Below are 23,683 nucleotides of genomic sequence, written 5' to 3' on the forward strand. Positions count from 1 at the left end.
GCACAGCAGTGTGAGGACACCCCCCAGTACTACAAACCTAAAATATAAATCTATATGTAACTCACCCAGCTCTACTATGTGCAGCAGAAGGATCAAACACGTACAAGGACCCACTTCTTAGAGAATTAACCCTTTACTATTAACTATTTGCTAGGACGAGACCCCCCACGACTCCATGCATGTCCCTACTGACACGGGATGCAATAGTAACAAACCATCAGCTGTGGAAAGCAGACCGTTTTCATATTCCGTTTTTATAACCTGCCAATCCAGAATTTCGGATGCCCCGGGGTTCCGGATGAAAGGGTTTTACTATCTGTATGTATCTCTATCCAGGCTTCGGTCACCTCTCCTTTAAGGTGGGAAGCCATGACGGTAATGAGCAGCGAAATGGAAAGAGTGAAGAGACTGTGACGGGCTACGAAAACAAATGAAACGGATCATTTACCTCTAGTGAGAGCTCCAGTGACTCAGCACAGAATCTACAGACGGAACGTTCCCTTTATCCGGATACATCGCGCACCAATATAGTAACAATTACAGACGCGTCAATAGCGCATCGACCACGGACGTCCACAACCACCAACCACCAAGGAAAGGGCTGAGAAACTCTTCATTTACAAGACTAAAGATGTCTGATACAATTCCTCAAAATTTTGGGGGGGATAAAAAAGGCAAAACTATGAATTCTAAATAACAAAGGAAACAAAAAACCAGAAGCCCAAAAGTGATACAAAAGGATAATCTTTGGTAAATAATTGTCCCAAAATGGAAGGTCACCCTTTAACCAACGTAAGGGGTGGCAGAACGGGGCAAGTAAGGGGGTGAAGCTGGTACAAGCTGCTACCTGTCCTCTATGTACGGGGTCACCGTGACAGAGGGGAAGGGGAGAGGGCGAAATGTATCATCATGTATGAAGACAGAAGAGAGAGAAATAGATGTGGACTAGTTGATAGATACATAAATAGATATAGATAGATATGAGATAGATAGATAGATAGATAGATATGAGATAGATAGATATGAGATAGATAGATATGAGATAGATAGATATGAGATAGATAGATATGAGATAGATAGATATGAGATAGATAGATATGAGATAGATAGATAGATAGATAGATATGAGATAGATAGATATGAGATAGATAGATATGAGATAGATAGATATGAGATAGATAGATATGAGATAGATAGATATGAGATAGATAGATATGAGATAGATAGATATGAGATAGATAGATATGAGATAGATAGATATGAGATAGATAGATAGATATGAGATAGATAGATAGATATGAAATAGATAGATATGAGATAGATAGATAGATAGGAGATAGATAGATAGGAGATAGATAGATAGATAGATAGATATATACGAAATATGAAGCAAAGAGATAATTAGATGTGAGATAGAAAGATATAAAATATATAGAAACATAGACATGAAAGAAATGAATGAACAATATATGTTGAAGCTTAGATATGAGACAGACAGATACATAATACAGTAGATGGATATGAGATAGTTGTAGTAGCGCTGCACCCCCTTGTACCCTCCCGCTATCCCCCCGCTTGCGGAGCAGTATCCGTCCTGTGCCGGTACCTTGCGGAGCCCCGGTGCCGGGCGGTCATGGGTCTGTCCTGCGGAGGGGTCCTGGCATTGCGGATCATAGATGAGGCTCCTCCAGCGCTGCCGCCTGCAGCCAGACTGACAGCACATGCAGAGCGGCTGCTGATGGGGGCTGAGGGGCTGGGCCAGGGGGGGCCGGAGCCCCGGGGGCTATGTGCTTAGTGGTAACAGCTGGGATGGGAAGAGCCTCCTGAGAACACAGGGTCACACAGTCAGGATATGGAGGTGACATGTCATTTCTCCGCTCTTCCTGCTTCCACAGAGGGGGATCTGCAGAGCTGCTTTCTGTTACTTTGTGTCTTTGATCTCTTTCAGTGAAGAATAACTAGAACTCCTTCTTGAAATGGTTAAAAAAAATGTTTTTTTTGTTAAGTGTATACTGTGCGTAGGAAGGAGTATTGCCGTGCACAGCGAGGAGTATTGCCGTGCACAGCGAGGAGTATTGCCGTGCACAGCGAGGAGTATTGCCGTGCACAGCGAGGAGTATTGCCGTGCACAGCGAGGAGTATTGCCGTGCACAGCGAGAAGTATTGCCGTGCACAGCGAGGAGTATTGCCGTGCACAGCGAGGAGTATTGCCGTGCACAGCGAGGAGTATTGCCGTGCACAGCGAGGAGTATTGCCGTGCACAGCGAGGAGTATTGCCGTGCACAGCGAGGAGTATTGCCGTGCACAGCGAGGAGTATTGCCGTGCACAGCGAGGAGTATTGCCGTGCACAGCGAGGAGTATTGCCGTGCACAGCGAGGAGTATTGCCGTGCACAGCGAGGAGTATTGCCGTGCACAGCGAGGAGTATTGCCGTGCACAGCGAGGAGTATTGCCGTGCACAGCGAGGAGTATTGCCGTGCACAGCGAGGAGTATTGCCGTGCACAGCGAGGAGTATTGCCGTGCACAGCGAGGAGTATTGCCGTGCACAGCGAGGAGTATTGCCGTGCACAGCGAGGAGTATTGCCGTGCACAGGGAGGAGTATTACCGTGCACAGGGAGGAGTATTACCGTGCACAGGGAGGAGTATTACCGTGCACAGGGAGGAGTATTACCGTGCACAGGGAGGAGTATTACCGTGCACAGCGAGGAGTATTACCGTGCACAGCGAGGAGTATTACCGTGCACAGCGAGGAGTATTACCGTGCACAGCGAGGAGTATTACCGTGCACAGCGAGGAGTATTACCGTGCACAGCGAGGAGTATTACCGTGCACAGCGAGGAGTATTACCGTGCACAGCGAGGAGTATTACCGTGCACAGCGAGGAGTATTACCGTGCACAGCGAGGAGTATTACCGTGCACAGCGAGGAGTATTACCGTGCACAGCGAGGAGTATTACCGTGCACAGGGAGGAGTATTACCGTGCACAGGGAGGAGTATTACCGTGCACAGGGAGGAGTATTACCGTGCACAGGGAGGAGTATTACCGTGCACAGGAAGGAGTATTACCGTGCACAGGAAAGAGTATTACCGTGCACAGGAAAGAGTATTAGCGTGCACAGGAAGGAGTATTACCGTGCACAGGAAGGAGTATTACCGTGCATAGGAAGGAGTATTACTGTGCATAGGAAGGAGTATTACTGTGCATAGGAAGGAGTAAGAGAGGGGAGGGGGGCCATGGGCACCGGGAGAGAGGGATGCGCAGCGCACTGGGAGAGAGGGATAAGCAGCGCACCGTCAGGGGGGGGGCACCGGGAGAGGGGGGAGGGGTGCTGTGCTGTATTTTGCCATGTCTGATATGGGTTGTGGGCCTCTGGTTATTCCTCCTGTCACCCCGTGCCATCAGCTGCCCCTGGTACAGTGCTTCTTGTACGGGAGACTCAGTCCCTCACTGAATGTGTATCTTGTGGGTGTTCGGCCAGATGTGGCGCTCTGGGCAGGGCACAGGCTCCGCGGTGAGATCGTCCACCTGGCGCTCAGTGTCAGTTTCCAATTAGTGATAATTAAGCTGGAGAGATCTCAGGACGTTCCTCTCCCGGAGCTCCACGTGGGGGGTGATGTTTTTTCCATAGGGAAACGGACAACATGAAACCATGAAACCACTGAAGATCCACTGAGACCCCCAGCCCCCATACTCACGTACAGAATATACTAGCAGGACACCATTCCTACCTTTTAGATCCTAATAAAAAGCAAAGACAGCGCCTCTCTTGCACGTGTGGCCACGTCAGGTACTACAGCTGCCTCATTCACGTGGACGTGGCACCATCCTGCGCAGTGTAGAAACCTGTAGCAGAACTATCATCACAACCGACACATAAATGATACAATTACATCTAATCAACTCTCTCCCCTGTTCTACAAGTTTGTAACAATGTGTCAGCCTGTTCAGCTTATAAATTACCAACCACAGGTGCAATTGTTTTCACATCCTCAGATTTTTGGGATTTGTATGAGGACTTGTCAACTCTCCTAACATTTTATCATGAAACACTTATGCAAGATGATTTTCCTAAGAATTACATTGTTTGCATCCTCTGTTATCCCTCCTGGAAATATTCCTCTTATTAACAGGACAATGACCTGCATCATCTCCTATGAGCAAGTTATACATACACGTCCAGGAGGAATAACAGAGGGACATCTATATGCAGAGTGTATGGGAATAGTCTCCAATCTATGTTAGAGTCCAATCTCGTGATCGTGGGGGTCCCAGGGGTCAGATGCTACAGATTCGGTGTATAGGGGATATTGTTCTAACTTGTGACTACCCCTTTAAAGGGGATGTATCAAGAGACTCTTATCCACAAACCCATTGCATTCCGCACACAACCTCCTATCTATCTACATGTCTCCTCCTGTACACGGTAGTTTACACCACAAGCCCCATCGATCACCATCTACTCCAAACACATCCAAAGAGACATAAAACACAACAGTGTGACAGCTCCGTCTGGTCAGGAGTCTTGTAGGAAGCCGTTCCGTTCCTGGATTCTCCACCATTGTTGTGTTCCTGGTAAATATTTATCCGCCCAGATCACAACCTGACAAGTCGTTCCTTTGTAGTGGACTACTTAAGTAGTCAGATGGCTACAGGGGGCATGCAGGCTTCCTCCCCCCACTGAAAAAGTCAAAACAAAAGAGACAAGCTTCAGACAAAACACCAAGTAGCTGGGCTACAACTCTGACATGGAATTTGGCAATATTTGTTGTCACCCAGCTTTCCCAGAAGCAGATAAATAACTATATACTGTATAGAGATGACAAAGAATGACTTAAAGGGATCTGTCACCCCCTTCATCTATTTATATCCTGTAATAGGCATCACTCCACTGATTCCGATACAGTTGGAATTTTGTTTCTAGCCCCCACCATTCCAGAGAAATCACTGTTCATAGTTTAGGCTCCCGATATGCTTTTTGGGTTCATCAATGTCAGGTGGGAGGTCCTAGACCAATGATATTCCCCCGATTTTACACCTTATTTTGCATATTGGGCGTCAAAATGAACATCGCTGTTTTCTCAGGAATGGTGGGGGCTAGAAAAAAAATTCCAACTGCATGGGAATCAGTGAAGCAGCAGCTAAGAAAGGATGCAAAGAGATGGAGGGAGTGAGAGGTCCCCTTTAAGCCATTCTTTGGCATCACAAGAAAGTATTTAGTTCTTTATCAGTTTCTGGGAAAGCTGGGTGACAACAAATATGGCCACATTCCACCTCAGAGTTGTAACCCGGCTACTTGATCTAAAATGTTGTTTGTTCGGGGCTTGTCTTTTTACTAAAATATCTTATCTAAAGTATCTTATCATTCAGCATTTTGATTTTCCTCTGGAATTCCTCTTGGAAATGTGTACCTAAATTGATTCCCTGCAGTGGTTACTCTTCAATTACATTTTTTTCTACTTAATCTTTTCTGAGACATAAGCTAATGATAACCCCCAATAAATGTATTCATAAAATTCCAGGGGGACTAACAGAGGGACTAACAACCCAATACAGAAATAAAGAACTGCTATTTTATAATGGGAGGTCACAGTCAGGAAAGGTGACAGATCTACTTTAAGTTACTTAATTAAAGGGGATGTGTCAGCACCTACACCACTGGCCACAAAGGTATCAAACCCTCTACTGTGAGTTGAGGATATGTGGCGTCTTAAAGGGGAACTTGATTTTTTTCAAACTTGCATTTGCAATATAACAATGAAGGTTGATGTTTTTTGATAACTACATTGTGCTTTCCCTCAGTTACTCCTCCTGGAAATATATGAATGAATAGCTAACCGGTCCCTATGATTCCCTTGTCCAAAGGGAACGATTCCAGACAAAGGTAAAGCAAGCACAATGCTGGTTATCCACACTCTTCCAGGAGGGATAACAGAGGGACAGCATCTCACAGAGTTCTAGAATTGTTTTTATGGTAAATAGGAGTATGTCTTGAGAGATGAAATATGTTCCCTAATTAATTTTTTAAAGATAAAGCATGAATACCTAGACAAGGGACAAATGTAACAAACCCTCAGCTGCGAGAAGATCAGAATCCGTATGGGTTGTATAGAGGAGCCGACTCTTTTCCTGGTACAGGCAGTCCCAGGGTTACGTACATGATAGGCTCCATAGGTTTGTTCTTAAGTTGAATTTGTATGTAAGTTGGAACTATATATTTTATAATTGTAGCTCCAGACAAAAAATGTTTTTGCCCCAGTGACAATTGGAGTTTTTTTAATTTTTTGCTGTAATGGAACCAAGGATTATCAATAAAGCTTCATTACAGACACCTTACAGCTGATCATTGCAGCGTGGGACTATACTAACATCCAGAGAGCTTCACCAGATGTCATAGGGGGCAAAGGGGTCCGTCTGTAACTAGGGGTTGTCTGTAAGTCTGGTGTCCTTAAGTAGGGGACCGCGTGTATTTCTGTTATAATGTAAACTTACAATTCCCATATGAAACAATGTAAGTTCCTCTGTTCTTATAACGATATTGAGCAGTCCTTCTGTTATTCCTCTTGGAAATGACTGTACAAATTAACAATGGGCCGTTAGAATTCTCTGTATCATTAGCGGAATGCCAGACTATCACAGTAGTAATGGTAGCACGCCGATGTCCATTGTTCCGTACACTTCTAGGAGGAATAACTGAGGAACAATACAATAAAGAACCGTACAAGGAATACAAATATTTAATTACATGTATCAGAAGAAGTTTTTTTCAGGGGGATTCCTTTTTAAGTAATTCAGTATGTAAAACCCCTTTAAATTAGAATTAAAGCCCAGCACTGGGTAGGGGGGGAGCCCCTCCGGATATAACGAGGTGCGGCCAGACAGGCTGTAAGATCAAACGCTGACCTGTGACCCCGGAGATCAGATATTGCTCTATGATACTTAGCACCTATTACCCAGCTGCTCATTAACAGGCGCCGCTTCTCTCCGCTAAATCGTAACGCTTTTCCATTTTTTTTTTCTGGGAAAATCAATTTTGGTTCCAATAATCTTTTCACTTTTTTTCATTGTTTGCCTAAACTGATAACAGATGTGGTGGAGCTTTCTGCTTACGTGAATGCGACTACTGAGCAGTTTCCGTGCGCCCCTGAGACTACCGCGCCAAGTCACTGTTAACCCTGTGATGTCGGCCCAGGAGCGCACACATGAAAAAGCTATGAGAATAATAAATAGGCCTCATTTGTCAAAATTAAGAACACTGAGGCAACGTCCACACGTTGCGTATGTTAACTTGCAATGTTAACATACGTTAACATAGTGTAAACCCAATGTGAACGCAGAGTAAACGCATCGTGTGAACGCAACCTAACATTGTCTTAGGTTATCACAACGACCAATCATAGCTCAGCTTACATCTTTCTGAGCGTTTTTATACAAAAACACTATAAAAATTGTTTAAAACCTACTAGTCTTTACTGCCAGTAGTGACAAATCACAGATCAGATTTCAAATTCTGAATATGCCATTAGAAATAAAAGCAGTTCAGTGATTGGTTGCCCTGGGCCTCGTTTATCAATACCATCTAACAAGCCAGGTTCTGATTGGTTGCAGTAAACAGAGTAGGTCTCATTTTGCCCGCAAAGTAGGCCTCATTTCTCTTTTAACCACATCAACCAATCACATTTCAGCTAACATCTTTTTTGAGCAGCTTTTTCAATAAAAGACAAGTTCTGATAGGTTCAAACTTGTGAACTTGCTCTGAATGTCCGGGAGACTCCCGGAAAAAAAAAAGTGTAGGCCTCAACTGTCCCAAATGATTGAGGAAAGCCTGACGAAACTCCACCACAATGAGAGCACCTCACGTGACAGTCACATCCCAAAAAAGATGTGTGGTCAGCATATGGAGTGCCCTCGCCCCAAAATGGGTAGAGCCATGCTCCAAAATGGAGTCTCTTATATAAAAGGGGTTGTGGTCACCAAAAAGAATTTACCTCTAAATGCCGGAGGCCTACATCCCAGGTTGCCAAGGATGGATTAGTTGCCATAGGCAATTTTGATAATTGAGGTTTTAAAAATTTTCATGAAAGGGGTTATTTTCTTTTAACCAAAATGATAGCCAAATTTCAGCTGCAAAAACAAACTCTGATAGAAAATGCATTATGTACAGGGCTGTAGCTGAGGGGTAACACTTTTTGTCTATTACAGGCGGTCCCCTACTTAAGAACACCTGACTTACATACGACCCCTCGTTACAAACAGACCTCTAGATTTTGGTAATTATTGTACTTTAGTCTTAGGCTACAATAATCAGCTATAACAGTTAACAAATGTGTCTGTAAGGAAGCTTTATTGTTAATCCTTATGACAACCCAACATTTTTAAAATCCAATTGTCACAGAGACCAAAAGATTTTGTCTGGGGTTACAATAATAAAGTAGACGGTTCCGACTTACATACAAACTCAACTTAAGAACAAACCTACAGAACCTATCTTGTATGTAACCCGGGGACTGCCTGTATATAGAAATTTGTGGTAAACAAGTCCTAAATCACAAACTGTATTACAATCCATTACCTTCAGAGCCTTATTCCTAATTCTGCACAGATTCTGGAAGTTCCCTGCTGCTCACTGCCAGCTAAATCGCTGTATGTTGCATGCTGAACTGTAGGAATACAGGCAGTCCTTAAGTTGTGTGTAAGTGGAAACTGTATATTTTATAATTGTAGATCCAGACAAAAAAAATTTTGGCCCCAGTGACAATTGAAGTTTAAACATTTTTTGCTGTAATTGGACCAAGGATTATCAATAAAGCTTCATTAAAGTCACCTTACAGCTGATCATTGCAGTCTGGGACTATAGTAACATCCAGAGAGGTCACCAGAGGTCAGAGGGGTCTGTCTGTAACTATGGGTTGTCTGTAAGTCGGGTGTCCTTAAGTAGGGGACCGCCTGTATTCAGCCGAGCTGCAGTACATCAGTTTGGCCACTATACAGTAGGTGGCGCTGTTCCCCAGGGTGCTGGCTCAAATCTGAGACCGCCAGCAATCCAATAGTAGTAGTCTAATAGGGACAGGTCCATCAATATGAATGTTGTGAGAGAATTTTCACATTTCCGCTTGCAGCTTTGTACGTGATTGGAGTAGAAAACATAATATAGGTCTAAAGTAGCAGATAAAAATCACTAAAGCCCCTAACACACAATAAATACAGAACAGAGGGGGGCTGCCGTGAAAAAGACAAAAAACAGAAAGCAGAGATAAGATCCATTATAGGATTAGACCAAGCGCAGTGCGATGATGTAACTATGACAACTATGCTAAAGGCGCCCATGATAAATCTCATCACCAGGTACTAAAATATGTTAAGATAGAGGGGTCCTGAGGGTCATCCTAAATCAAAGACCACCTGACAACCTCTGCCACATGGCCCTTGTGCCATCTATTAACTTATAGAATTAGGAAGGGGGGGGGGGGGCACATGGAGCAGGAGAGGACCCAAGAATGGTAAGTACATGTCAGCTGTGCTGTACTGCTCCCGGGTCCTCTCCAGCTCCAGATGTAGTTCTGCTCTTGGTCCTGATGCCAGAGCATGGAAGAGAAGAAGCTGCACTGTAGTGCAGGAAGGAGAGAAGGATCTAGAAAAAGATTTGTTTTTTTGCCTGCTCTGGGGTCTCCAGCACTACGCGATGGCTCGGGGTCTCCAGCATTAGGGTACATTAACACGCGGTACGCCCCCCATTGCGAGCATACCGCTGTGTGCTGGAGAGGAGGAGGAGGTGACATGGCTGCACACACGCCGAAAGATAGAGCATGCTCTATCTTTTTGTGGTGTGCGGCCCGGATCGGTGCCACACATGTGAGGCACCGTATCTGCGCCATGCCGCTATTGCCGTCTATGGGGACGTACATGTCCCCGCAGACAGCCATGTGAATAAGCCCATACTAGTCTGCTGTGAATGTAGTACAGGCAGTCCCCGGGTTACCTACAAGATAGGGTCCGGAGGTTTGTTCTTAAGTTGAATTTGTATGCAAGTCGAAACTGTATATTTTATAATTGAAGTTCTAGACAATTTTTTTTTATTTCATAGTTTATACGGTTGAAAAAAGACACTTGTCCATCAAGTTCAACCGAGGAAGGGAAGGGATTGGATGAGGAAGGGATTTAGGGGAAACAATCCTATATAACATAACCATCAATGTTATTTAGGTGTAAAAAGGCATCTAGACCCTTCTTGAAGCTCTCTGCTGTCCCTGCTGTGACCAGCGCCTGAGGCAGGCTATTCCACAGATTGACCGTTCTCATAGTAAAAATGGAAGAAGCAAAAGGTTTGCTTTGCATAGTAAAAAATCCCTGTCGCCTCTGGTGATTAAACCTTGTTTTCTCCAAACGGAGACAGTGCCCCCTCGTCTTTTGATTTGATTTAATCTGGAACAACTTACCACCATATTTTTTGTATGGACCATTCATATATTTATATAAATTAATCATGTCCCCTCGTAGTCGTCTCTTTTCCAGACTAAATAAATCTAGTTGTTTTAATCTTTCCTCATAACTAAGATTCTCCATCCCCCTTATCAGTTTTGTGGCTCTACGTTGAACCCTCTCCAGCTCCAGGGCATCCTTTTTATGGACCGGTGCCCAGAACTGGACAGCCGATTCCAGGTGTTTGTCCCAGTGACAACTGGAGTTTCAAATTTTTTTGCTGTAATGGGACCAAGGATTATCAATAAAGCTTCATTACAGACACCTTACAGCTGATCATTGCAGCCTGGGACTATAGTAACATCCAGAGAGGTCACCAGAGGTCACAGTGGGCAGAAGGGTCCGTCTGTAAGTCGGGTGTTCTTAAGTAGGGGACCGCCTGTATTTGGTTGCTGATGTAGTATTTATTGCTGTAGCAAGATATTATTTGACTTTCTGCGGTGGTATTTTGTTCTGTACTGTGATGGTACTGGTTAATTGAGCACTGTGACAATGTATGTTGTTTAAGCGCAACCTAAATCTTTACATCAGTAACAGAACAGACACGTGAAAATTTGGAACCACTTGGATCTGAGGGATCTTGGTAACACAGAATGTGTGTAGACTGCTATTTGCAGTCAGAATTAATAAATATCCTTATCCCTTATATGTGATATTTGCTTCAGTTCCCAAATTATGATAACCTACCATCATCGGTGGCTGGTTCATCCAAAATTTCCTTGAAATCCACAGCTTGCAGTACCGCTTTTGACCACACCCCAATACAAAAACTTTGTATAGGCTGTAATGGAACAGCGCCCCCCTGCTGATATTCCTGGACAGATCTGATTCATATTTCAATCATTTTGGAAGGGGGCCCCTCTCGTAAAGTTTTTGTGATCCCTATAATGTTTTTACGTGATTTTAATCTCTCATTCTTAATGCTCTTACCCCTTTACAAGTTATAAACTATAGACATAGTATACACACACGGTATATACACACATAAACATCTATGACATGCGGCTAATTCTTTTTGGACCGACATAATGAGCCACATATTTACTTAGCCGAGTTGTGAGGGGCAGCTCCTTTGCCCCCATTTCCTCCAGCCAAAAAGCTGTCTTCAATTGCTGGTAAACCAAACGCATAAAGCGAATAGCATGAAATTATACACAGCTGTGAGCCAAGAAATCTCTTATTGTGAATTTTTACTTTATTCTCAATTATTTACAGCTTGCAACTTTTCCGTAACCATCCCAATGGACGAGTGGAGGGGCGGGGCCAGGGGTTGGGGGGGGGTGGTAAAGCGAAATGACTTACAACATTCTGTCCGATGTATTTCATTAGTATTCACTCCAATGCCACATTGACCTTCCTCGCTACAAGTATAAGCCATACATAATAGGTTAAGCATGTTCACCCGCTGCCGCAGGAAGAACAAACCCAAGACACAATCCATCTGTCTCCTACTCTCCAGCGTATACTCTTGTGTATGTTGTCTAAAAATAACTAAATAAAATACTAAAAAAACTCTACCTATGTAAGCTTCCAGGTAGCTAAAATAAATCTGAAACAGGAAACAAGTAGGAGAAAACTTTCAAATTCAGTACAGAGTTCAATCATGTGACCACTTCGTGTTCACGCCCCCGAGGAACAAAATCAAGCTGTTAATTACACAAAAGTATTGTTACTGCTTCACCAACCTTTGCTAGAGTAGATGATATCTCCTATCTCTGATATGTGCCTTCAGTTCCCAAAATATAACAACCCACTGTCATCGGTGACTGGTTCATCCAAAATTTCCTTGAAATCTATAGCTTGCAGTACCACTTTTGACCACAACCATATTCAAAAACTTTGTATAGCCTGTAATGGAACAGTGCCCCCGCATATATGCCTGCACAGATCTGATTCATATTTCAATCATTTTGGAAGGAGGCCCCTCTTGTAATGTTTTTGTGGTCCCTATAATGTTTCATGTTTTACGTGATTTTAATCTCTTATTATTACTACTCTTACCCCTTTACAAGTTATAAATATAAACTATAGGCACAGTATACACACCTGGTATATACACACACAAACATCTGTGTGTTTTCACATTCTATTCTCCCCTATCTTAAAAAGGGGTGTGGCTTAATTAAAGGGCATGGCTTACCTTGCCTCCCTGGTGTGGCATTAGTGAGGTAAGACTTCTCCTGAAGCTCCAGGCTTGACTAAAATTTTGGAACGGATTTATGTGAAGAGATGAACCACAATTTAAAGGAAAACTCACAGACCAGTCTGGTGCTAGTCAACAGCTATTAACCTCTTAACTCATATGGCCCCTTTAATATGGAGATGTAAATACAGACTCTTTGTAAATGGGAAGGTGTAAGATAGGTCTTCCTACATCAATGGTGATCTGTTGGAGAATCTTTCTCTATACAGAGTTGTATCATGTGACTACTTTATCCTAAAGATACAAATGTTCCGGCCCCTGAGGAACCGAGTCAATGAAGCAAAGCCAAAATACAAACAAAAAAACCTCACAGACTGATGTGGTATTGTACATTGGGCATTCATTTCTAAACTCATATGTCTATTTAATACCGAGGCATAAATATATTCTCAAAGTACGGCGATTCATGTCACCACTTTATGCAAATCATACAGAAGTTCACGCCCCTGAGGAACAGAGACATTGGAGCTAAGCTACAATACAAAATCTGATTCACAGAGGGATGAGGTGCTGTTTTTGCAGTAAAGCAGCCATGTTTTCCTAATATTGTTCAACTCCCGCAACTAATTAATTCAGTCCAGATTAGTCTGGTTTGGCCGGTCTGTTGGGATAACACAGGGACTGAGTTCTAGGCCACAAATGTCTGTACATCCTTACAAAGTTCTTTGGCTGTGCTCATATACAGCGTGACATAACCAACAAGAAGAAGAAAACTTTTACAGTCAGTGCAAAGAGTTCAATTATTGACCACTTTATGCAAATGATGACTGTTGTTCACGCCCCCGAGGGACCGTGTCAAGAGAATCAAGCTATTTTTTCATTGCACACAAGTCTAGTGACCCTTGCTAAAGTAGATGACAAAACCCTCATTCCTCTACTATACTTTCACCATGTAAGGTACTCAGTCGGCCCCCAGGGCGCTCACACAAAGACAGCAGCCATATTTTTTAGGACAAAAATTCAGGCTTTCATCCAACACTGAGACAATTTTTAAATTACTTAAGAACATTATTTTGCCGGCACAAATCGTAACATTTGCAGACCATTAGTGCTAGACAAACAGAAATTTGTAACGGTTCCAGCGGTATTTTCTCACTAACGCGCGGCTCCACTAGAGAAAGATTTAAGTGGTGTTAGCCGGGTAATACTTAGAGCCTGCCAAATCCTCCCCAGCCATTCTATACCGCACATCCCTGCCCTGGAAAGCCCAACGCAGGATTATTTATCCGATTTATCAGAGACACAAAGGAACAATGACTCGACATGAGGCTCGCTGCAGACTTCGTCACAATGTAACATGTTCCAGCATTGCACACAGGGCCGAATCTAATCGAAGTGACTTTTTTTCCCCCCCATTTTTATTATGACAACCATTCACTACAAGGAATTCATAACAAAGACGGCTGGAAAAAAAAATTCATTTTTGTAACTTAATCCTTTTGCCTTACAGCAAACTGGGAAGACAAAAAAAAATTGAGACCGTACTAAGAGCTCCGTGTCTAAGCATCTATACACGGGGTGGAAGAAATAGGAAAAATCTGGAGGTTGTTGCTACTGAGGCAAAGTCACTTGTGTATTTTTATCACTTTATTGCATTGCATAACACAGCGCCCCTCTTGTACCTAAGGCCGATTATGGTACTGCAGCTCCAACTCATGCACTTCAATAGAAGACACATACAGACATAGATAAGACTGTGTAGGTTACTGCAGCACTTTGGTCTGATAATGGATATAGGGTCTGGAGAGTGGACCTCCACAGATCACATACTGATGGTTTCCAATGTATTCCAGAATTTTTAGGATAGGTATTCAATAATAGGGATCAGTGATTAACATCAGATTGGTGGGGGGAGGAGACACCTATCAACCCACATGGTTTAGAAAAGAAAGCTGTGGCCTCTTCACCAAGCACAGCGCCGTGCATTGTGTAGTGGTTGTGCTCGGTATTGCACCTTAATCCCACTCACGTGTCCATGAACAAGACCACATGAAGAATGGACTTTATGTCATAGGCATGTGAACTGGAACACTTCAAAATAGTTGACGGACGTGGTAGCCAGACATCATACCTGATATTGATCACCTAACCTATGTATATATGATCAATAACAATATCCAAGAATATGCCTTTACCATTGCAGGACTGTCACTAGTACATACCTTTACTGGTAGGAGTGCAACCCCACAAATGAAGACCACTATGGTAAACAGTGCCACTCTTGTCTATGTGGTTATGTTGGGTACTACAGCCTAAATAAAGCTCTGCTGCAGTACTAGACAAAGTCAATGAGGGGCGCCGTGTTCGTGTAGGCCACAGTGCTTCGTTCCCCTGACGAAAAAATAATTATTGGGAATATGATCCCTATACATTAGAGTTATCTAAGATAATATTGGTGGATATAATAGATGTATAATGGATGCAATAGAATAAATTAGTAGTCGTCTCACCGATGGAAAAGCAATTGGATAAAGTGAATGCTGTATTGAAGTGTTCTCCACAGCGCCACATGTGGCTGTATGTGGTACTGCAGCTCAGCTCCAGATAACTAATTAGGTGCAGTACCGTTCACGGCCACATCAAATCAGAGCGATGCTGTGCAGCAGAAGATACAGTCACGTGGATATAGATGGCGCTGGGCGAGTTAGCGTAGGCAACAGCCCAGAAAGTTTCACAAACAGCTCAATGTATTCTGTAGGGATGTAGAGTATTGGAGACCTTTTACATAAAAAATGAAGAATTAATGATCTAATTTCGCCTAATAACAGGCAAATCCTCCACATTCCAAGCAACTGCAGCTAACAGACGTCCTCCCGTTATCTTCCCATCCGATATATATATAAGTCAAGCTTCCCCTTATCCCAGACTCACGGATCGCTTCCCATGAGATCAGGAAAACACAACCCATCCTGTACAAGCCGCAGGAAAGACACAAACCAGATGATTCCATGTTCCATACGGGGTCATCGGCCGAGACAAAAGAAGCGGAACGTGCGCCAACATCTGTATGTATAGACGTCCGGACGATGTAACGGGTCCTCAGACATGTGGGAGTACTGCACCCGTGATCACGTGGGTGACAAGCAAAGACGAACCCTTGAGACATCTCTCCCACCCTGAAAGGGCCACAAGCCAAAGTTTGGCAACTTATCCTCTGAAAACAAATTGTTGGGGGGGGGGCGGGGGCACAGGAACCCCACAAAAACTTTTATAATTATGTTAATGAGTCTGAAGGGCTCTGGTAAGTGTTTCCAGAAACCCTCTGTGTTGTAGCTTCACAGGCTGTTACAATGAGCAGATCTCCCCCTCCGCCCTGTATTTCCTGCTGCTGCTTGATTGCACAGTCAGAGGGAGAGACATGTTCTGTTCATTGTAAAACCCTGTGAAGCTACAGCACTGAGGGTCTCTGGTAATGCCCCCCCAGAGCACTTTTGGCTCATTAGCATCAATAGTGCATTATAATATAAGTGGTTTGGGTGGTAGCCTGGGGCAAGGCTTCCTAGGAAGCCCATGGCCACCACCACATTTTATACTGAGGAGGACCTTCACCCATCTGTTCCTGATCTGAATTCACATGTACACAAAAGCCATTTCAGGACCTTTAAAGGTTCTCCGAAGGTCCTAAAACTGCAGATAGAAAGCAGGAGAAGGGACATGTACTCCATTCCCCAAAAAGTAGATTTTAGTACCAGATGTAGGAAGTGATTCCAGACTTGTAGGGGCTATAATATTCATGAGTAAGTGCCCCTGGTTTATCATGATGGATTGTGATGGTAGATTTTTTTTTAAAGGGGTTGTCCAGAGGTTGAAAAACATGGCTGCTTTATTCCAAAAACAGTGCCACTGTGGTTAGTGCTGACCATGGTTAGTGCGGGGTATTGCAACTTATCTCCTTTTATCTCTATGCAGCTGAGCTGCAGTACCAGCACCGACCACGGTCAGGTGTGGCGCTGTTTTTCGAAAAAAAGCAGCCATCTTTTTCAATCCCAGGACAATCCCTTTAAGCATAGGGTTAACAGTAAAAGAAAAAAAACTGCAGATGAGAATTTGCAACTAAAACGCCACCACATTTTGAGCTAAATCATAGCCGCACTTTGGTCACGCAATGACCTGTGTACAATCACCATCACCCAACTTTCCAAAGATGCTGAATGCCATATAAAGACATTTACTGCAACATGATCCCAATATACGACAAGTAAGGAACCAAAATGTCAACACAGATGTGAACCTAACCAAAAGTAAGGCCTATGTGTGCGGTGATATATATCAGAAGGGTCTGAGAGCAGAACTGTTCTAGTTGCCCATGGCAACCAATCAGAGCTCAGCTTTCATTTCATAAACAGCTGTGGGAAATTGAAAGCTGAACGCTGATTGGTTGCCATGAGCAACGACACTTGGAAATCTCCTCTATTGACTTTAATGGCCGCATTCTGTGGATCCGTGGTATAGCCCCCGGGGGACACGTTACACTTTGCTCGGTTTTACGGACCACTGACTAGCATTTATGTCAATGGGTTGCCATCTGTGTGCTGTCCCAATTTTTTACAGATGCACCATAAAAACAATAGGGATAAGTCAGGCAACCATAAAGAACAGGACTGTGTATGAATCTACATGATACACAAATATTACACATGTGAACCAGGAAGTTCTGGATGAACTCCATGCTTTCTACCTATACAGTGGGACAAGACTGAAATCTAGTAGAATTTTACATTTCTACAGACTCCTACAGACATCACATAAATTTGGAATTTTTTTCCATGCTTTTCTAAATTATCTTATCAGTCCATGTGGGCGGCAGGGATAGAGGTCTCCAGCCAGGAAAAGCTCTTTACATGATTTTCAGATCCTGATATATTATTACTGTCCGATAATGTGCAGCGCAGGAGAAGATGAGGCGCTGATAAGGCAGGAATGAGGTGCGGAGCGACCTCCGCAGATGCACCTGGCAGATATACATGTCACAGGATCAGCAAATAGCGCAGACAATGGGCGCATGAGCCGCGCAACCGCCTGTCATTCATATCACACAAGGAATTCCGTACCTGCCAGGAATGTCTGGGGCGTATTCACAGATATGTGAGAGTCCGCACAGAGGCTCAGAGCAGATCAGTCAGGACATCGAGAGGGATCCTGCAAGACACAAGGGCAGAGATTCAGCACCAAGAGGATGGAGGCGATAATATTTACCTACAAACTCAGCGTCATTGCGCATGACATCAAGAGGAATCTGTAATATAATGGCGGCACAGAAATTATACAGAACTTCATGCGATTCCCTTATATTTGTCTGCTGTCCCATCGGAAACCCACACAAACATGGAGAGAACATACAAACTCTTTGCAGGACTTGATCCCAGGACCCCAGCGCTTCAAGGTTGTAGTGCTAACCACTAAAATAATGGAGGATAAGAAGCTGAGCCTTGTGATATTAAGGGTTATATGTGATTTGGTTCAGTAAAAAGTTGAGTCAATGCTTACAGAAGAGACAGTAAGAAGCCCACTAAGCCCACCTTCACGCAGTGATTGGGAGTAAGAGTCCTGATTACTCCTCCCACATACAGTGACTGACAGTGAGAGTCCTGATTACTCCACCCACATACAGTGATTGGCAGTAAGAGTCCTGACTACCCCCCCCCCCCCACACCCACAGAGACTGACAGTGAGAGTCCTGATTACTCCACCCACATACAGTGATTGGCAGTGAGAGCCCCAATTGTCCCGCCCACACACAGTGATTGGCAGTAAGAGTCCCGATCGTCCCGCCCACATACAGTGATTGGCAGTAAGAGTCCCGACTATCCCCCCCACACACACACAGTGACTGACAGTGAGAGTCCTGATTACTCCCCCCCCCACACACAGTGATTGACAGTGAGAGTCCTGGTAACCCCGCCCACACACAGTGATTGGCAGTGAGAGTCCTGATTACCCCGCCCACACACAGTGATTGACAGTGAAATTCCTTATAAGTTATAAATCAGCTGCTAGATTTCCTATAACTGCGAAAGTTTTTAACATAAAGTTGGACCAATCAGAGTGCAGCTTTCATTCTTCTCAAAGTTGTGCTGTGTTTGGTTGCTATGTCCACAAGACAAGTTTGGATATCTGAGGCCTTATAGACAAGTTGTAACCTGCCACCATATTGCAGTGTGTAGTCACAGGTACAATGGCTGAACCATGTTGTGGCCATATAGTGTAACGTGTAGATATCCATAGGTGCCCTACACATCAATGGGCTCTGGTACCACAGGTGTCCTAGGTATCATCATTGCAATGTGCAGTCAGTAGAGATGAGCATACTCGATATTCGGGTTTGGATGAGCGATCCGGACATATAACCGGATTGGCGCCGAACAGCCAACCTGACAAATTGACACTTATAGCAACTATCAATGAGGCCAATCACAGCCATGGCTATGGGTTACTAGGGGCGTCAATTGGACGGATTGGCTGTTCGGCCACCAATCTGGCAACGTGTCCGGGTCACGCAGCAGAACTCAACCCCCAGAACACGGAAGGCGGGTCTACTTATCACCAGCAGTCATAAGTACTATAGGTCATAGGCCGCAACATGTAGCTGCAGGTGATGTAGGTATCACAGGTACCTGTATCATTACATAGGTACCACAAGCCACAACGTATAGTTACCATAGGTCCCTTCATGCCAGAACATCACAGGACCATATGATAAAGTGTTAATCAAAGTCTTATATGAAACTGATGATACAGACGCAGGGGGCACTCGGCCATATGATATCAGTACCAGGAAATACTATTTAGAACAAAAACACATATGAAAATGCAGCAGATGTTAAAAATACAAAAATCGTAAAACATTTCCCTCCGTAGAACGGAGAATGGAGTAAAGAATGTACAGAATCCTCAAAGAGAACAAGACTATATTAAAGTATATAAATATACTATATACTATTATATATAAGATATAATACATGAAATATAAAATAAATGTATTAAATAAAAAATACACCTCCTGCGTAATCCCTGTGTATGCACCTTGAACAACTGCAAAGACTCAACATAATCTCATTAACAAATTTGTAATTTAAGCAATTTCTATTCTATTCAGACCGTATTTGCCTTAACACACCCAGCTTTCCCACAGTAGTCAACAACAGAGCAGGAAAAGCAAGGTAAAACCAATCCAACGACCACCTGCCACAAAAACCCAGCTTTCCCACAGTAGTGAACATCAGAGCAGGAAAAGCAAGGTAAAACCAATCCAACAACCAGCCACAAAAACTGCCACCCAACTTTCCCAGACACCTGAGCAGTAGTTGGATCATCATCCTTGCTAAAAGAGATAGATTTTTGTTCTTTTTGTAAATTAATTCCATTCTCCCAGTGTTCAGACTACAAGTCCCAGCAGCCGCCTACCCTGACATAGTGGGAGTTGTAGTTCTACAGCAGAGACAAATTACAATATCGAAACATAATATAATATGTATACACTTTACTGTCCTCGCTGCAGCATTGTTTCTAGTTTTGCTTCCATGACATGCTGGGAGTTGTAGTTGTACAGCAGATGCACAAACACAAATGGCAATACATGAAGATAATAACATGATAGGATTTATAGTCCCCAATGCAGCAATGTTCCTTCCATTACATACTGGGAGTTGTAGTTGTACAGCAGATGCACAAACACCAATAACATGATAGGATTTAAATGTTCCTTCCATGACATGCTGGGAGTTGTAGTTGTACAGCAGATGCACAAACACAAATGGCAATACATGAAGACAATAACATGATAGGATTTATAGTCCCCTATGCAGCATTGTTCCTTCCATTACATGCTGGGAGTTGTAGTTGTACACCTCAGTGCACACACTGTCACTCCTTATAACAATAATATTTGTGTCGATTAGAATCCTCCCTGCAACATTGTATCAGATCTCACTTCCTCCACAAGAAGAGCAACAAACTTCTTCTTTCTTCACTCTGGGACAAAAGGAAAAGTTTTTCCTGATTCCCTGATGTTTCCTCCTCCTCCAGCCTGTGCTAGGGACAGGTGCTGTGCAGCCAGCAGTGCTGGGACTTGTAGTCCCCCAGGCACCTGCGGCAGGAGATCCCAGGCTGCTTACCTGCTGTGTCCTGGGTGTTCATGCTGCTGGCTGCTCACATCCTTCTCCCCCACATCCACTTCCCAGGCAGCTGTGGGTGCACATTGCAGCAGAGTCTGCAGCTCCTCCTCTGCTCCCTGCACAGGAAGCTATGGAGAGACTGCTTCCTGTGTCACTGGAGTAATCCCTGCATTATCCTGCAGCCTGAGGACATGCACAGCATCCCCTGCACCCCCCTCCCCACTGCACAGAGACCCCCTGCCATGCCCACTACATAGACATGAATGCATTAACCCCTGGGGCTCTGATGTGTATAGCTCTGACTGCCTGGGGGCTCTGCACTGAGCTGGGGGTAGTTGTGTAAGGTCTGAGAGTGTCCCAGGTTGCAGGAGATTTGGGGACAATGGGGGCACAAAGGTCTGAAGAATATAACAATCTCATATCATTGTATCATATCCTGGATCCCAGACAGGGAAGGGGGGAAATATCCATTGCTGGGAGCTGCAGGACTCCAGCGACACCTAGTGGTGGGGAATTAATTGCACGAACTTAGGTGGAAAGATGTCCCTATTTGGGACTATGGAGCAGTGCAATTAATCAGGCCCGGTAGCGTTCCTCAGCTGCTGCAGAACCTCATAATCTACACATCTCAGATGCTGCAGAATCTTATAATACACACCTCAGCTGCTGCAGAACCTCATAATACACACCTCAGCTGCTGTAGAACCTCATAACACACACCTCAGCTGCTGCAGAACCTCATAATACATACATCATCTACTGCAGAACATTATAATACACATCTCAGCTGCTATAGAATGTGTCACACGTAATGCAAGGGAACAGAGGTGTGCTACTGCCCGATCGCATATGTGTTTTTATGGAAACGCATGCGATCAGTGACCAGCACGCGGTGTCGTGCATTTAATCGATACAAAACACCGGGTGCTGGTTACCGATTGCAATGCAAGCTGGTACATGTGACCGCACCCTAAGGTAGTTCTTAAAGTAGTTGTGTATTATAGGTTTCTACAGCTACTGAGATGTGATTATGAGGATCTGCAGCTGCCGATTTGTGTATTACGAGGTTCTGCAGCAGCTGTGATGCGTATTATGATGTTCTGCAGCTGCTGATGTGTGTATTATGAGGTTCTACAGCAGCTGACATTATCTTGAGTCACTTCTTGATCTAATGTTGGAGTCTCATCGCAGGGGATTCCCCTCGCTGCAGCCAATCACTGACTATAGTGGTCACTCACCGCAGAGTAACGGGGGCCAGCAACTAAGGAAGAAGGTAGTGGGGGATCTGAATTATTATACAGGCAGCTGATCCACAAATGTAACTGAACCTAATGTAGTAAATAAAGGGCCACATGTATCACTCGTTTTTTCTGTTGTTTTTGCGCCTTTTCATTCAGGCGCACCGTTTTTGCGCCATTTTTGCGATTAAACGTCAAATTAGCCACGCAGCAAAAATGACCAGCTTTCCCTCATCTATCTTACCAATCCAGATGTTTTGCTGCGCCTAATGATATTCATCACTTGCAACGTTTTCATTTAGGCGCAAAAAACGGGCGCAAAAACAGGTGGCGTTATCTGAGAAGAAAGCACTGAGCCCCTTTGCAGAACAGCTCATTTCTAGCAGCAGAGCTCAGCCAGACACTGGAACATATAATAGATACATTAGATACTCTGCAGACAGGAGCTGCAGACTCTATTTACAGTTCATCACCTTCTATTTACAAAATATTCTGCAAACTCCTGAGCTCACAGCAAGACAGGAGAGAAGTTTGCACAAGTCTGCAGAACTTTGCAGAATGTTTGCAGAACTTTGCAGAATGTTGCAGATACTACAGACAAGTGTCCCCCATGTAATTCTGCACAGTATCACCAGTGTGTCTGAGGGGGATACTGTGAAGAATGACAGGGGTGCAGCAGGAGACCAGCACTGGGGGATCCCCTCCAGAAGCCACTGCTGAGGAGGTCACTGGGTGCAGGGTGTCACACACCTGGGTGCTGCTGTGAGTGTTATCTTCATTCTGGGCTGTGGGAGAAGCAGAGAGGAGCTTGTAGCAGGATCACATGTAAGTGCCCGAATCTAACATTGTGCCTAAACTGCGCCAAAATTGCGCCTAAACTGTGTTAAAGTAAAGTGATTAATAAGAGTCAGAAAATTACCTTATCACAGATGGTTGTAGCTTGTGATAATTCTGGCAAAACAGTGCGCCAGAATTTAGGCGCAACTACTACACTTAGGCGCACAAAAGTGATAAATGTGGCCCAAAATGTCTAGTTTTTTAAGATAAGAAATTTATTTTTGTAAAAATCGTATGTGCAACTAGGTATTATAAATATAATTGTTATGTGACCATTTTCATGTGATCTGTCTGCAGCTTAGTCCCATTTTAGTAAATATAGTAGCAATCCCAGCACGGACACTAAATGATGTATGTCGCTATAATAAGTAGGAAGTGATGTGCTGCAGCATCTTTACTGGCCAGATCCTGCCCATCACCATGTGGCCAGATCCTGCCCATCACCATGTGGTCAGATCCTGTCCATCATCACCATGTGGCCAGATCCTGCCCATCACCATGTGGCCAGATCCTGCCCATCACCATGTGGCCAGATCCTGCCCATCACCATGTGATCAGATCCTGCCCATCACCATGTGATCAGATCCTGCCCATCACCATGTGGTCAGATCCTGCCCATCACCATGTGGTCAGATCCTGCCCATCACCATGTGGTTAGATCCTGCCCATCACCATGCGGTGATATACAAGTTAGAAGAGAACCTGCTTATGGGTGGGATTCCCAGCAGTGATCCCAACGGATGAAGGGAATGCTGATCCATTGTACCTCAAAAGAATCAAGCTGATGGATGACCACTCCATTCACTTTCCA

The 23,683-nt window shown here is 44.0% G+C and overlaps 1 protein-coding gene across 2 annotated transcripts in view; it reads right to left on the reverse strand.

Moving 5' to 3' along the window:
* DISP1 (dispatched RND transporter family member 1) overlaps positions 1–20,966 on the reverse strand; it is a 58,497-nt gene extending 37,531 nt beyond the window's left edge. Inside the window, exons 1-2 of one of the 2 annotated variants that reach the window (XM_072140069.1) lie at positions 20,798–20,966; positions 17,735–17,822 (exon numbers count right to left, since the gene is read on the reverse strand). The gene's annotated coding sequence lies outside the window, so the exon portion shown is untranslated. Of the gene's footprint in view, positions 1–1,606; positions 1,705–17,734; positions 17,823–20,797 lie in introns of those variants that run through there. The other variant, XM_072140070.1, reaches the window with a different exon arrangement.
* Between the last annotated feature and the right edge of the window lie 2,717 nt (positions 20,967–23,683).

The sequence above is a fragment of the Engystomops pustulosus genome, chromosome 3, assembly GCF_040894005.1.
Source record: "Engystomops pustulosus chromosome 3, aEngPut4.maternal, whole genome shotgun sequence".
Taxonomy (NCBI): domain Eukaryota; kingdom Metazoa; phylum Chordata; class Amphibia; order Anura; family Leptodactylidae; genus Engystomops; species Engystomops pustulosus.